The sequence below is a fragment of the Ambystoma mexicanum genome, chromosome 11 (assembly GCF_040938575.1).
Source record: "Ambystoma mexicanum isolate Mex_15411 chromosome 11, UKY_AmexF1_1, whole genome shotgun sequence".
NCBI lineage: Eukaryota > Metazoa > Chordata > Amphibia > Caudata > Ambystomatidae > Ambystoma > Ambystoma mexicanum.
The window spans coordinates 1,073,057,704-1,073,075,625 of record NC_090934.1 but is presented as its reverse complement, the minus strand read 5'-3'; positions in this window follow the sequence as shown (position 1 = coordinate 1,073,075,625).

The following is a 17,922-nucleotide window of genomic DNA, read 5'->3' as shown; positions in this document are numbered from 1 at the left end:
TGCTTCTAATGTAGGTATAGGTGCAGTCCTTAGCCAACTGGATGAGAAAGGTACGGAGCACCCCATTTGCTTCATCAGCAGAAAGCTGAAGGATCCTGAGACAAGGTGGCCAACAATTGAAAGAGAATGTTTTGCTATTGTGTGGGCACTGAAGAAGTTTAGGCCGTACTTATATGGTTCTACTTTTGTCATTCAGACTGACCACCAACCCTTGAGATGGTTGATGCAAATGAAGGGGGAAAACCCAAAACTGTTGAGATGGTCAATCCGCCTGCAAGGGTTTGTTTTCACCATTGAGCACAGGTCAGGGTGTCACCACCAAAATGCTGATGGTCCCTCTAGGATGTATGTCATCGACTAGAGGTATGAGATTCATCCAGGAGTGGATTAAATCCTCCTGTCCCTTAGTCTGGGGGGGGGGGGGCGAGTGTTAGGGAGAATTCTCTGTTAAGGCTAATTTCCCAAACCTAGTGAGTCCCCCAGCAGCTTTGCTGGATTTTTGGTGTTTATTTTTTTTTCTCCTGCTAAGAGTGAGACTCTTTTTCTCCCACTTTTAGACATGATTTGAGATATCCTTTGACTTTGTAATGTGTTTAATGGGCTATGGGGTCTTTTACTCCATAGGGTTTCATGTATCTTTGGTAAGTGTGTTACACAGCACCCTCAGTGCAGTAACACAGGGGTGTCATAGTGACCCCCAAACATAGACTCCATACCCTTGGACTGACTACTGTCTCCCAGGGCATGTAAAGTCACCATTGACTTTACTAGTCTTAAATTGGGAACAGAACCAGTACAAACCATCATATTGTGGAAGTACTGATAGGGGTAATTAGATTGCCCCTGGGTCTGTTTTTCGAGGGGGCACTGTGCAGTCCCCCCTTGTCGAGTTTCTGGCTGGTGGCAGTGGTTACCACGCAAAATATTCCTCAGGAATATTTCCAATGGGATTTTCCCATTCATTTTAAACGCACCACTTTTTGGTGCAATGTTAAAGATACCGCCGGGTTATTTATTTAATATTTATTCCCCGGTTGGGTCTTTTTGCCAGGACTCGGTTTTAAAATGACGTTTGTGTTCGCCTCTGTAACTCCAACCCAAGTCGAGCCCTTTGTTCCACTTTTTTGGTGGGCTTCTCCACAGAAGCCTCCAAAAGTGGTGCCACTCTGTCTGGGTCTACAGGATGTGCGGGAGGGGGGTTTAGGCACCCTGGACTGAGTTGCCTCAGCAACTCAAGTCACACTCTTGTGTGATTGGCCCAGTGGTGAGCTGCCCGGCTCACCACTTAGCATGTTTGAATGACAGCTAGGACTGATGAATGGGGGTTTTCTGCATAAAAGCAGGGCTTTGGGGACTGGAACTTGAGAAGTCGCCACAGGACCAAAGAATCCGAAGAGGGAGAAGCTGAGCCGACCTGCAACGACGACACCACCGGTGGAGTCCTGCTGAACCGTCTCACCACTTCCCAATGACAGAGACGATCTTCATCCCGGAGAGTCTTCTTCCTCTGAGCTGGTGGGGATAACCAGTTTGCCCTATTTTTCGACTTCCTGGATCATCTCGTGGTCGAATCGCCCGTGCCAAGCACCCCGGCGGCCGGATAGCCACGCTTCACCACTACAGAGAATAAAAGGGTAGTACCTTTTAACCGGGAAACTCCGCGGCTGGTTTCTTCCCTGGCAGTGCAACGACCTCCAGCATTCCTCCACGTCGAGATCTTCTCTTCCCCTGGACGAAGTACCGACTTGCACTCACTGCCAGGAACAACTGCTCCCGCTGGAGCTTTCTCACCATTTAAGGTACTGAGTCCCGCCTGGTCTCCCTTGCAACAGACTGTTCAAGGTGTCCCGTAAATCCTTGGCTTTCTATCCTGGGGTGACTTGGTACCTACTAACTAACTTTTCCTGACTTGAGCCAACCCTTTTTGAACTCTTTGCAACAACTCTTTAAAAGTACTATTCAACTGTGTGATCTTGGACACATTCCGCCTTGCTCTCTTCAAGAGTGGGCCTGACCTATGACTTTCTTGCTCCTCAGTAGATTCTGCCTTTTCTGACTTGCTCTGGTTCTCCTAAAGTGTTGGTATTGGGTATGTTCCTAATTCTGCCTTTTTCCCTCCCTTTTTAATTAACTTATTGGAGTGCCATCTTAGGTTAAACGCCCACCTCTGTCTGAAAATAAGTGGGGTTTTAACTAAGACTTGTTCAATAAGTGATCAGGATGTATATATATTAATAGTCACTGTGTTTGAACTTGCTTGCCATATTAGTGTTAGTGTATTTTACAAAGTGTGTTTTTAAATAAATAATGATATACTTCTATAGCCAAGCTCTGGTCAGTGTTTGCTTGTGCTACTGTACTTTGGTACCTATCTTGTTTACTCTATATACTGTCTAACTCTTCTTGAGAGAAGTCTGGCTGCTCAGCCACAGCTACCAGGTAAATCTGGGTGGTACAGACTGCTACCAATTGGGTTTACTGCTAACACCTGTAGCCTTAAGCCTTTTGCAGTGGTCCCTAAGGGAACTGCACAGGTTTCTGCCTAACAATTGCACTTTCCCCCTTCGCTCCCCCCTGGTACTTCCCCTCTCACCCCCTGCACTTTGCGTACCGCACTTGCACAATCTGAATGACACAAGGCCTAGGTAGATCATTTGTTTTGTCCTCCCTCTCTCTTTGCTCCCTTGCATTGTTGTGCCTATGAATACTTGTGAACAGGTGCGTTATAAATGACTTATCATATCATGTCATATCAGAGGGCGAGTTTTGCAGCTTCAGCAGAGACGGAGAGGCCAAGGGAACCACTGGAAGGAAACGCCACAAGCCGGTGAGTGTTGGGGAGGACGTTTGTGCATCGGGGCGCTCCTGCGAATATACATTGGGCCTCATTACGAGCATGGAGGTAGGCAAAATAGGAAGGCGGAATGGTAATACCGGCATCGAGTACCGGTCTGGGCCATTACGAGCCGCAAACCCGCCAATAACGCCACCGCCTGTACCGTGCCCCTTCTTATTGGCATGTACACGTACACGCGCCCTTCGTGGCGGCAATACCGGGATGCCGCTAACAAGAGGACATCACAAGTCATGCGCCCATGCACCTACCGGCTTCCCAAAGGCAGTATATAGGGCCTGGACGGTGGCGTTATTACAGGCATCACGGATCACCCATAAATAGCAACCTGCTGTGTACCCAACTGCCACAGGTGCACACAATCACCACAAGTGGAGGCAATGGAGCCTGTCCTAGCACAAAAAGAGCACACCCACACACCACGCCCCTTCCTACACCAAAATGATCCCACTTGCTGTTGCAATCCTGGGGCTGGAGGCCATGCCTGTATTGCTACACCAGCAACAACAACAGGCAGCACAGAGGAGACGCAGGAGGAGAAGGAGGGTGAGACAGGCCCAGCAAGTCCCACCAGTGCATGCAGTGGTACCACGTAGGAAGCCACCAATCCCTTGCATCAGAGCCAGTCCATTCAACCTAACCCCTGTGCAGATCCACACCCTGTACCGGTTGGACCGTGACACCATCACCACCATAGTGACATGATACACGACGACATTGTCAGCCTGATAGAAATCCGCACTGCCATCCTCCCTCTACTGAAGGTAGTGTCTGTGCTTCACTTCCTGGCCAGAGGCACCTACCAGCACACAGTGGGCCAGCTGCATGGCATATCACAACCTCTCTTCTCACGCATGCTGACCCAAGTGCGGATGCCCCCCTGAAGCATGCAAGCAACCACATATCCCTACCACAGACTGGCCAGGAGCTTGCTGACACTAAAGTTGGCTTCCATGCAGTGGCAGGCATGCCCAATTGCATCGGTTCCCTCGACTGCACCCATGTAGAATTGGTGGTCCCTCATGCCATGGAGGTGGTGTAATGCAATCATAAGCAATACCACTCCATCAATGTGCAGGTGGTATGTGATTCCAGCAAGATCATCACACATTGTTGTGCCCGATTTCCCGGATCCACACATGATGCCATGGTGCTGTGGAACTCCTCGCTACCCCGCTACATGGAGCGACATGCTGGATGATGTGCCTGGCTGCTCGATAAGTTGCCTGACAGGCCCATGGCAGTGCAGTGTGGGGGGAGGGTGCATACCCCAGCTGGGTGAGATTGGGGGCGATGCATACACCAGCTGGGTGAGATTGGGGGGGATACATACCCCAGCTGGGTGAGATTGGGGGCGATGCATACCCCAGCTGGGTGAGATTGGGGTGGGATGCATACCCCAGCTGGGTGAGATTGGGGGAGATGCATACTCCAGCTGTCATGGCCACTGTGCAAGGGCCCATGTCTTCATCACCTATAGGGTCCAAATGGACCCAGTCCTGGCGCCTCTGGCACCAGGCACATAGAAAAGTGTGCTTTGCACACTTTGTGCCTAAGGCATGTGCATCTTACCTGATTCCAGCTACTCCATCGCTGAAGGCGCATCTTACCTGATTCCAATCACTCCATCGCTGAAGGTACATCTTACCTGATTCCGGCTACTCCATCGCTGAAGGCGCATCTTACCTGACTCCAGCTGCACCATCGTGGAAGGCGCACCTTAACTGTCTCCAGCTACACCATTGTTGCACGCACATCTCACCTATCTCCTGCACTCCATAGTCTGAAGCGCATTACATCTTACCTGACTCCCATCGCCATCGGAGTTGGAACGCTTCTTCACTTGATCCGGACGTCCAGCTACGCGGGAGCTTATCTTCCATTCTTCATCTTCGCAGAACCTCCATCCTGCAGCCGCGGACCGGCCTCTGAACAGCCAGCTTCCGCTCGACATCGCCAGACTTCTCCTGCAAGAGAAAAGAGCACAACAGGTTAGGAGTCATATAAATAACTAACGCTCGGCCGCGCCATACCTAAGCCTAGCGTTTTACATTAAAAGCCAATTTACCATCTCGTTCAAAGGCTTCATCATTCTCTGGGGAATCGCTGGACTCGCTCCTAACACCGCGCCTCCGGGCAGCCATCTTCAAACCTATAGAGGAGAGAAAAGACATTGCAAAAATTACGAACTATAATCACAGCAAAAGACATTGCACGAATTGCGAGTTACAATCACGACAAAAGACATTGGCCCTCATTACGACCTTGGCGGAGAACCATGGTGCTATTAGCACCATGGTCCATGGCGCTAAGTTGCCAACTCCGCCATGGTGGTTGGCGGACTTACCGCCCCATTCCGACCTTGGCAGGGCGGTAAGTCCCCAATCCCCATTTACCCTTCCCCATTCCCATTTTTGCCCCATAGGGCATAATGGGAGTGGGGAAGGCGTTAATTACGCCACCGTAAATTACGGTGGCGTAATTAACAACAAGGTCCCTTAGCGCCATGGATTTTAACACCTGCTAAAAGCAGGTGTTAAATCCGCCATGGCGCTAAGGGAACTCGTACTCAGGCGGTAAGGGTCGGCGATGTTTACGCCGGCGTAAACCCCTTACCGCCTGGGTCGTAATGAGGGCCATTATAATTAACGAACAATAATCATTGCTAAAAGACTCACCTTCTAAGTGGTTGGTCGCAGCCAGCCTGGATCGCCACTTCCACGGGCCAGTGAAGCGACTAGGTGTACTCCAAGTGCCCGTGCTACAAGAAGCAGGACGGTGAGCTCAGCATTACAAATGAACAGGTGAGCTTGCATGGGTAAATGCTTGCGCACTTCGTTCTGGCAGAAAAGGGTCACGGGGAATCACGCCACCACCACGCCATTCTCACTGCCTCTCATCTTCTTTCAGGGGCAATGTCAGCATCCAGAGCAGTTGATTCTGCAGCAGCTGGTGGAGAGAGTCGATCCAGGGGAGCCAAGTTGAGGGAGGGCTCCAACCGTGCCCCAACGTCTCCGCAGAGACCAGGTGAGCGTAACACCAGCTGGGTGAGATTGGGTGGGGATGCATACCCCAGCTGGGTGAGATTGGTGGGGGGGATGCATACCCCTGCTGGGTGAGATTTGGGGGGGGATGCATACTCCAGCTGGGTGAGATTTGCAGGTGAGTGGAATATGCACATACAGCAAACCACTGAGACCCTAAACATCCCAACCTGAACATGACACATGAATGCCATAGATAAGACCAATGCTGCACACCAATGACAACATCCCAGACGTACAAGCAGGCCACTAACCTCAACGCGTCGACTGCACATCAACTGAGCATACCCTCTGCGACACAATCCAGCAACATGCAGTGACAATGCAAACGGACATGACTGCAGCAAGGCACGACACAGGACATGCACCCATGAGTGGTAAAAAAAGAAATCCCACCGAGGGAATACACTGATTGTCACTGGCCCACCACCACAGTCGTACTGCATGCCACCATGGGAATGGCAACCGATGAATGACAAATCATGATTTCACCGGTGCCAATGCTGCTAGTGGTAATACATACAGAGTATTATACATCATCGTCATTGTTCTGCATCCAGAGTACATCTGCAACAGCATGCAAGTGAACACCCTGCATCTTCTGGACAATGCAATCCACACCTGCAGACCATAGTACAGCATACATTATGACAAATGAAACTGTGTGCATACATCCAGGGACATGTGCATACTCACACATACCTCATTGTGCTCCCATGCAGGTGATGCTGGCTATCCCTTGAAGCCGTGGCTACTTACCACGGTACGTAACCTCCAGAACAGGCAGGAAGAGGAGTAGAACCAGGTTCACACCCGTACCCGTGTTGTGATCGAGACGACCTTTGGCCTGTTGAAGGCACCGTTCCGCTGCCTCAGCAGGTCTGGTGGAGCACTCCTCTACGGGCCTGAGAAGGTGGGAAAGATCACCATGGTCTGTTCCATGCTGCACAACATGGGCATCCGGAGAAACGTACCACTGCCACCTGACATTGACCTGCATGCACCGGATGAGGATGAAGATGATGATGGAGAAGCAGCACACCTGCCAGTTCGCGATGCACAAGATGGCCGTGCTGTGCGCCAATCAGTGATTGACGATTTCTTCTGAACCACTGGGATGCAGATGGGTCTGTGTCAGTACTACACTGGGCACTGGGATTGTGTGCATATGGACACAGGGTGTGTGGGGAGTTGGGCACTGTGCGCTGTCGTGAATTGAATAAACACACACAAAATGAACAATGTCCAGTCAAGATATGATTTTTGAATTAACGGGTGTATTGGAAATTAAACATTGTGGTTGAACCCTCCACCTCACACACACCCTCCCCCCAACACCCCAAACACCCCATATGCCCTCCCACCTCCCCCCAACACCCCATACCCCCTCCCACCTTCCCCCAACACCTCCAACACCCCATGCCCCCTCCCCCATTGACATCCCACACATGATGTGCCAATCATGGTTTTCCTTAGGATGTAGTTAGCACATGCAAGTGGGCCCTGCTAGTGGTGGCCTCTCTTTGGTTCTGGGGGCTGCATGTCTGTGTGGCGTGTACTGCACCTGGTCTGGCGTACAGGGCTTGTTGGAGCCGAGCTGGCAGGTGTGCTTGATGGGGTAGAGGTGGCCGCCTGTGCAACCGTGGGTGCAAGTCGTTGCTGCTGCAGTTGCTCAACAATCCTGCCCAGGACCTGGGTCACTGCTGCCAGACTGTCGCGGATCACCAAAGTGTTACTGTTCATGGCTAGGATGTTTGCTGCATTGGCCTCACGTATTTCCCAGCGGGTCAGTTTCCCATCCGCCCCGTACTGCCAGACCTGCTCTATCATACGATCCTGGCGGGCCTCAATCCACGTCATGCGGGCCTCCATGCTAGTGGTGGCTGTGGAGGTGGACGGGGCAGTGGTAGGGCGGGCCAATGCTGGACTGCCCTCTGATGGGGACGACAGATGTGGACTCCCCAGTACTCTGGCCTGTTCTTGCATAGGGCTGACTTGTGTGCCCTGTGTGGAGTGCAAGGGGCTGGGCTGGGGGCTCGGGGTATGAGGACATTCCACATGGAGGTTGTCATCCATGTCGAGATCTTCTTCGACGTAGCCCTCCACATCGCTGAGGGGGGCTGAGGCAGCTACCTCCCCAATAGAACTGGTGGGAGCAGACTGTGTGCCATCACCTTCTGCATCTACAACAGTGGACAACTCTGTTGTGGCTGTGTCGTCGGGTGGTGTTTCATTTGTTTTTTCCTTCTCTGGTGGCCTGCCCTGTACTGCTGGTGCTGGCCTGTGTTGCAGTCTGGTCGTTGGTGTTGCCCTGGAGGTAGAAGGTCCTGTGCCTTCTTGGCTGGCCCTGGATCCCTTGGAGAATGTGGTAGCCTGTGCGGCAGGCTCCTGACCTTCACTGTCAGCATCTGTGTCTGTGGGGGACCAAGAGATGCAGGGCATCAGTGATGGTGATACGTGCAAGATGCATACATTAGTGTTGTTCAGTTCATATTTCATGCATTGCATACTTGTAGGTGTGACGCACAGGGTGCTTGCAATAGGGGGGATATATTGGCATACGTAGTGGACTCTCCTTTTTGAACTGATGTGTGCTATGTGGCATACCGTTGTGTTGCAGTTTGTGTTATGTGTGACATGTGATGTTTTGCTGTGTGTTGGGTATCTGTTGGTAATGGGATTGGCACGCAGCATGCATATCAATGCGCCAGGGTTTGGGCCACCATCTGGACATGGTTCTGTTTCTGTGTGTATGATGGGCCATGCACTGACTTGGTTAACTTTCACGTCAGTTGTGCTACGTCATGCTTTGGTTCTCTGTGGTTTATGGGGACACTCACCTCCATCTGCCGATGACGGCGCACCCGCCTCCATGTCTCCGAAGCCCTCTATCGACTCCATGCTGATGGTGGTGCTACACGTCTCCTCCCACCTTGTCAGTTTGATGGGGGAGTGGTCCCTGCCCCTTGTTGCCATGGCCTCCCTGCGGTTGGCAGACAGGATGTTGCAGACACGTAGAAGTAGATCGTCCCATCTTTTTTTAACATCCTTCATCGTGCGGGTGGTGGTGCCAACCGCAGTAACTTTCCTTGCCACCTCCTCCCAGATTTCTTTTTTCTGCAGTTGTGCTGGGTGCTTCAGATCTGTGGCAAAGACTTCCTCTGCATGTGCAACCAGCGTGTCAGCTAACATATTAAGTTCTTCGTCCGAGAACCTCTTCTTGCGCAGGCGGGGGGTGGATTTTCTTGTTGCCTTGGACATTGTCTGTTGATTTGCCCTACTCCCAACTCAGTAGCAGTGCTGTGACCTTACTTCCGGGTCCGGTATTGCGAGCCTGGTATTAGCATGATGGTATTGCCGGGTCCGTTATTAAGGGGTTGCTCCTGGACGGAAGCGAGATCAGCGGGGTCTGGGATGCCGCTATCGGGGGGGAGTAGGGGGTCTTTAGCGGCATGGCGGTGCAGCCATTACCGGCACGGGGGTTCGCGCGTGCCTGCAATCTCGTAATCAGCCGCTATTTGCGGTGTCGAGGGTACACGGACGCGCTACTACCACCATGCCGGTAAGGACTGTGTTTTTAACGAGATTCTCGTAATGAGGCACATTGAATACCAAATTGAACAGAATTTTTAAAATTAAGCAAAACTAATGATTATTGAATACCGAATTGAATGGAACTTTAAAATCAAGTGAAACCAATACTTATTGACAGGTATCAAGTCCTAAAAAAGCAGTGGGGGGACTCATTAAGAAACACAATGGGATGTGATGTCGCCAGAAATTAGCCTAGCAAGGTGACATATGCACAATTCATTGAATTGGCTTTGCATAACCACCCCACATCCTACCAAGAAAAGGCCCAGCCCTCCACACCCCACCCAATTTACACACAGCCCCTTGCCCACTCCCTCTCCGGAATCATAAACTCAGATCCCCCTTTACACATCATATTCCTACTAGACACAACAATCCTAGGTCAGAACTCTGTCTCACCTACCACCCCACCTTACACCTTGAATCAAAGTATAGACTACAGACGACAAAACAAAAGACCACTACTACCATCAAAGCAGGTCTCATTAACGCCCGATCGCTACCTGCACATGCACTTGACATCGCTGATTATATTACTACCCAGGCACTTGACTTCATTGCCATCACTGAGACTTGGCTGCACTCAGCATCTGGCCCCGCTCTAGCCTTAGCCATACCGGATAAGTATTCAATCATCCAAGCAGACAGAGAGACCAATTTATCCAATAATTCCAAAGGAGGCGGTATAGCCTTCATATACAAAACATCCCTGGGCCTTAGAACAACAAACAACCATCAAATACAATCAGCAGAACTTCTCTCTGTGTAACTCCATACATCCCCTACAGCAACCATTCTGATGCACCTGGTCTACCGGCCAACCGGCCCAACATCCTCCTTTGAAAGTGACATAGCTCATCTCCTATCCTCAAACCCGAAAAATAATTCCCAAGTCATCATCCTGGGTGATTTTAATCTAGGACTCTCTGATCGAATGACTTAAAAGCAAATGATCTCAAGGACACTATCACAGAACTAGGGTTTACCCACAGAATACACAACCCCACCCATTCAAAAGGAAGAACACTAGACTGGCTAGCAGACCTAAATTGGAACATCGACCTACTCTCCAACAAACCATGTGCCTGGACAGACCACCACCTAATCTCTTTCTCCATCAAATCTCCTGTGAAACTGATAGCACCCACCCTTGCACCGGCCATGATGACAAGAAACAAGCATAATCTAACGCTAGAGAACCTCATACCATTACTAAAACCCAATACACATCCCACAGAAACACACTCAGACCCATCAGTCCTAGTCGACCTGTACAACGAGACAATGACTAGGCAGAGGGGGAGAGGGGCTAGAACCTTGTACAACGTGGCAGAATTATTTAACTGTTCCTTGGGTCCCTCTCATTGACTATGAGATAATACTTGGTCTCATTGCCAGAGCTAAGACTTCAAGGGCCCATGGGCCCAATGGTTTAACAAATAATACCTTTAAAGCGGAACTGGAAATTTGGGCAAAACTTTTATGTTTGTTATTCCAAGATATTGTTGTCTCTGGCAATGTTCCAACCAGTTGGCAGACGGCACATATTGTCCCCATCTTTAAGAGAGGCCAACAAACTTTGGTCAAAAATTACAGACCAATCTCTCTTATTGATGCGGACTGTAAACTCTTTGCCTCTATGCTTCTTTCCCACCTGACTGTCTGGATTAAGGAAAACCATATTCTCCTGAAGCAACAAACAGGGTTCAGGGCTGGCCATTCTACCAATCTCAATGGTTTTATTCTATCTGCCCTCCAAACCTCAACCTGGGGAAAATATGGTGCTTCTCTGTATGTTGCCTCAATTGATCTGTCAAATGCTTTTGACCTGGTAATTAGGTCAAGACTCTGGGGAAAGTTGTCAATGTGGGGGATTCCCCCAGGTCTTCTATCCCTAATAATGGCAATGAATGAGAATTTAGGGGTCCATATTAGGATTGATCTTGAAGGAACTCTTTCAAGAAGGATTAGGACTCGTATCGGGTTTAGACAGGGCTGTTCTTTAGCCCCATGCCTTTTTATCCTCTATCTTGCCGATGTTGAGGAATTTCTTGGAAATTCAGGCATGGTTAATGCTAAATTGGGGGATCTTAGGCTCTCATGGTTGGCATATGCCGACGATTTTCTTCTTTCTGACCATACTAAGGTCGGCCTTCAGAGGCTCATATGCAAATTTGAAGAATAGGCCACCCTTAATGGTTTAAAAATCAACCTGTGTAAAACTCGTACTATGGTCTTCTCAAGGGGGAGAGAGGGGAACAAAAAAATCTGGAAAATTGGCGGGGAAAAAATAATTAGAGCACATACAATTGTCTACTTGGGATTCCTTATTCTGGCTCACCCATCAGCCATTGAATTAAGGCGTTCCCTCAGACATAAAATGCTCCCACTTATTTCCCAATCGATTAAGCTTGATAATAAGTATGATATGTTCTCCTTCAAGCCTATTGTCGATTTCTTTAAGGGTAAGGTGACCCCAAAACTAATCTATGGAACGGAACTGCACTATCTAGCCCTTTTGACCTTTTGGGATACACTTGAGGGTATTTATTGGAGAAAAATTTTGAAATTACTTAATAGTGTCCCAATAGTAGCTATAAGATACGAATTGGGCTTGGTCTCTCTGCGAGTTAGAATTCTCTGGAGAGTCTTAACCCTTTTTTCTGCCTTGCTCTCTCCCAAACAGGACACCCTATATGTTGATGTGGGTAAAACTCTCTTCAGACCGTAATCCATATCTTTCTAGTTTCTGTGATCTCTGTGATAGGACGCTATCAGACATCTCCACAGATAGGGATACCCTATTAACAAATCCCAATAAAGTCAAGGAATCCCTTTTTAGTGCTGATTGGAGTCACATGCTTGAAAAATTGCATGTATATCCTTCTCTTAATGATTTACAATTTGACCATAAGAAGAGAGGTTGCCTGTCTTTTATATTGACTCAATTCCCTAACCGTCATTATCGCTCACTTCTTCTTAAACTTAGATGGAATCTCCTCCCCACCAGGGAAGTTCTTCATAGAAGGAAGAAGATTAGTGATTCAGATCTTCTATGTCGGTTTTGTCATACTCCTGGTGTAATTGAATCTACTCGACATCTTTTTCTAGATTGTACTGCTTTGAAAGGTCCTATGGATCTCTATCTAGGAAGATTCAATACCCTGGGTATTTTAGGGGCAGAAAATCTCATATGGTCTCGGTGTCTTGCCATTCCTAATATTAAAGATGGTCTTGCTGTGGCTGGATTTATCAAATGTTTAGATTTGTATGCGCCTGCCCTTTGATTAAACTGTCTGATAATCTGTTTTATGAAACTGTTGTAATCTTACTGCGATTTCTTTAAGACTGATGTTATGAAAAGGGAAACTGCAAAATCATTTCGTATTTTAACTTGCACTGAATTCTTTTTTAAATGATTTGTTATGTGTTTCTCATTTTTAAAAATGGATAATTGGTTCTTTAAGTATCTTTTTTAATATATTGAAATGTTTGTTACTTAATGTATTTGTAAAGGTTTCTTTTTGTAAACCATAAACAATAAAAAAAAAAAATAAAAAAAACAATGATTAGGGTAATTAACACCATAGCACCACTCAAACTGTGAAAAGCCAAACCCTGTGCTCACCTTAACAATTGGTACACACCACACTTAAAACATCTTAGGAAAATGAAAAGGACTGCTGAATCACACTGGAAGAATAATCCCTCACCCACCAATAAGAACACCTTCACCACAGCCTCCATAAATTACATGCTAGCAATCATCCACGCGAAAAAAAGATCATTTTAATGAACGCATCACCAATGCCAAATCCAGCACTAAATAATTATTCAACATCATGAAAGAGCTGTAATCCCCAGCATCACCTCCAGACATCTGTACTAAAGATGCTGAAGGGTGCACAAATATACAAAATGCACTTCAAAATAAAATCTCCCTACTTCAGAATAAAATACGGAACTGTCATGGGCGCTACTCCCAAGGGGCCAGGACTGGCCCAGCGCCCTCGGAAGCAGACCCGTCTTCCACTACTCCGGACCCAGCAGACCCCTACAGGGGCCCTTTGGACCGTGACCTGGCGCCTTTGGTGCCAGGCTCATGAAGGGTTTCAGTCCCGGTGCCATAGGCGCCGGGCTCATATTGATAAACAGTGTAATAATGCTTGGGTGGACTTACCTGAGGCAGACCATGCTGCATATTTACCCAGAACAAATCAGTCTGGTTGAAGTCCCCAGCCATCAGGGCTGGGAGGAACTATTCCCTCCATTCAGGAACTCTTTTCTTACCTGGGTGGAACCGGTGGAAGAACACACAGTGGAAGCACTTCTCTGCTATTTAAACCACGCCCGATGGAAAACACGTGCTTTGCGTTATTTTGCAGCAGGACGCTCACCGAGTCGGCTCCTGCATTCCAGGTCCAGAGTCATCTTCAGCTTCCGCGCAGCAACCTGTGGATGAAGAAAGACACAGAACAATACTTACCAGATCCCGGAATCCAGTCACCGGCAAAACCTGCAAAGAATAAACATAAGGTTAGAAAAGTGCAACTCGCTCGCAGCCGCGCCCGCTTACCTGATCCATCCGTGATTGCAACGGAGCTAACCGCGGCCTTCTCTTCGGCAGCTTCTCTGCACCTGAAAGGCAAAGGACATAATTAAAAGGGGTTCGGGTGAAGGCAGTCGCATTCATCTTAACTTACCAGTTTTTACACACGCAGTAGCGGCCGCATCAACCTCAGCATCCCGGCACCTGTAAAACAGGAAAAAGACATTATTAGAGGTGCCATTAAAAGCGGCCAACGATCATTATACTTACGTGTATCGGCACGTGCAGTGGCAACGGATATAAAGCCCGCAGCATCCCGCCACCTGAAAACTAGAAAAAGGACATTATTAGAGGTGCCATTAAAAGCGGTCAACGAACATTATACTTACGTGCATCGGCACATGCAGCGGCAACGGAAAACTACGCCCACAGCATCCCGAGGCCTGAAACAAAGGAAAAGGGACATTATTGAGGTGCCCATCTTTTAAAGCCTAAAGACTACAGTATACTTACAGGCCTCCGCTCGTGCAGTAACGGCAGCATCGCTCTTCGGCATCCCAGCACCAGTGCCACAACTAAGGCCGCAAAAGACTTGAGCCTCAACACTGAACTCATCCAGTGACGTAACTGGAATCCACGCACCCCTGCACCAGACGCAGGATGGAGAGCTCAGCATTTATACGCCTAAGGTGAGAGCTCGCCGAGACAAGTAGAAAGCTAGGCTGTGGGAGAAACTGGCGATTGGTGGGAGAAGGAATCCCATCAAACTGTGATTAACCCTTTTTCTTCCACCTGCAGAAAACTTACCCTGCAAGTCAGACATTCGATAAGAGGAAGCCCAGTCCTGAGAGTCGTCCGAACTCTACGCTTCTCAATTGAAGAAACGATAGCAGCCCAGCCTGGATCAGCGCCTCTGTGGGAATCAGGTGAGCGTTACAGGAACAAAAAGAGTATCTTAATTGACCCGCAATTCCATCCTGAGACTCCTAAAGCTACCAAGAAGGACATGCCACAATTTAACTTCACCCCTTTGTCTATCAAAGAGGTTGAATCTATCATGCTAAAACTCAAACCATCTAACTGCCAAGGTGACCACTGCCCAGCACCTCTTATTAAGGAAGCTATCAAAGATCTAGCCGCCTTCATCACAAACTTCATCAATGCCTTCTTTAAATCAAATACAATTCCCACCAACTTAAAGGATGCTTGGGTACTCCCCCTGTTAAAGAAACCAACTTCAGACCCATCTAACCCATCCAACTATAGGCCTATTACAACAGTGCCCTTTTTATTAAAAATTCTAGATAGGGCAGCTTGCTTGCAGATTCAACAACACCTTGAATCAAACAACCTACTAGGACTCAGGCAATCAGGTTTTTAGACCTAAGCATGGGACAGAAAGAGGACTCATCGATTTAAAAACCCAGATCCAAGCGTTGAAGGACAATGGGAAAGTAGCACTGGTTCTCCTCCTCGACCCCTCAGCGGCATTTGATCTGGTGAATCACAACATCCTCTGCAAACACTTATCATTGGCCGCTTTCTTTTCTGACCAAGCCAACGCCTGAATCAAATCCTTTCTCAATAACAGATCTATGAGGGTCTTTGCACCCACAGCATCTTCCCTACCCACTCAAGTCACGTGTGGGTTTCCCCACGGATCTTGCGTTTCCCCAACTCTCTATAATGTGTTCACCAAGCCTCTTTTTGATAGACTTGATGATCTGGGAGTCTTACATACGAACTACGCAGACGATACCCAGATACTTGTACCTATCACTGGCGATCACACTATAGACAATAATACCCTCAATAATATCTGTTGCATAATACAAGCCTGGATGGCGACACATAGATTGTGCTTAAATGACGATAAGATGGAGCTACTCCTTCTAGGATCCCCATCCAAACTCAACAAACTAGGATCTGTCTTCAACTCATTCACCATAGATGGTAACTTAATCAAAGTCGCTAAAGCATTGAAAACACTGGGCTTCTACATCGATTCGGCACTAACATTAAATAGATAAATCAATGCTATGGCATCATCCACAGCCCACACATGCAAATTTATTACGTCTTGCCAACCTTATCTCACTACGCCGAACTGCATTACACTAGCCAGAGCATTAGTACTCTCAAAGCTCGACTATTGCAACACACTATAATCCGGCACATCCCAATACAACCTCAACAAATTGAAAGTCATGCAAAATAACGCAGTCAGAGCAGCCCTAATTTACCAAGGAAACAACACATCTCCGCAGCCAGACAAGACATACTCTGGCTCAACATCAGGCAACTAATCAATCTTAAAACACTATCCTTTACACATAAATGCCTAGCCAACGAAGCGCCTACCTACCTCTCCAATAACATTAACAGAACAACCAGCACCAGACCTTCTAGATCAGCCCAAGCACACTGTGTCATTATCACTCGCTTTAAGCAACAACGCGCAGGAGGGAATAGTTTTCCTGTTTTAGCAGCTAAAAAACAGAATGCTCTACACACCGCCATGAGGGAGGAACCAGCATTCCTACCCTTCCGCAAAAAGGCAAAAATATGGTTGAAAGAACAAGACCTCCCCAGGGATGCCTAAATTCGCTGTACACAGATAGCCCATTGTGTATATATGTAAAGCTAGATATTGTTTTTATCTATTGCCTGTATCTATATCTGTAAATTCTGTATTACTGTATATACTCATTATCACTGTTTTATATGTATATATGTATGCTTTATCATGCCTAATACCTGTATGTATTCTCACTCATATATGAACAGCGCCCAGATGCCTGAGGGCTGGGTCTCTTTCCTGCGCTGTACAAAAAAACAAACGCGCTACTCAAATTGCATAGGACGAATGGCATTAGCCTTGCATAAAATCAACCGACAGACAAAACCAAGAGAGGATATTTTCTTCTGATAGTGTTTGTTTGTGAAAATGTTTAAAGGTGTGCATGTTTTAAACTGCAAGAACCAATACCAATGTTTTCCCTAGAAAATGCAGTACTGAAATGGGGCATATCACCTTTAGTTTATTTTTCATCAGGTTATATAGTACAGTGGTGAGGTGTTGGCCCTGTGAACCTGAGGAAACTGGTTCGAGCCCTGACGTCAGTGTTAATTCATACATTCAAAGAAGACATTCAGTGTTTTTCATTTTAGCTGGGGGACAGAGTCTGCCCTCTGAGAAAAGTGGGTGGGCTCCGCCTACCCGCGTGTACCCACGACAGGAGCACTGCTTATTGAATATTGAACCGAATGGAACTTTAAACTCAGCGAAACCAATGCATATTGAATGCTGCACTGAACAGAATGTTTACAATTAAGCAACATGAAGGCTTACCTAATATTGAATTGAATGAAACCCTGAAATTAAGCATCCTAAGTGTTGAATGGAATGGAAACCTTCATGGGTCAAGCAAATAAAGTGAATTACTCACTCAAATGTCCTTGTGAAAACGAATTATAGAAAAGGGCACAACTGTGACTGAGTCATAAAAAGGTGGGTGTGAGCAAACCACCCTTAAACTGAACATTTGTGAATAAATGCAGTGTAACAAGGCCAAATACTGGAAATGATATGTGACAAGTGATGGCAGAGCCAAGAGGCTGATAAGGAAAAGCCAGAAGACTGCATCAACACATAAAAGCCAAGAGGCAGAGAGTCATATATCCTGGTTGCGCGACCTGTAGTGGGTGTACCGTTGGTCTGACAACTGCACTTAGACCAGTTAGCCCTATACGTTTAAAACCCAAAAACATTGTGATGATGAAGTTAAGCCTTGTGGAAGGGAACCCTGAGTCTTGAGAAGCTATGTATGTGGTCTTGAGAATGAAGCCTCAAGACCTTTCGGTCACTGTGAACTGTGGTG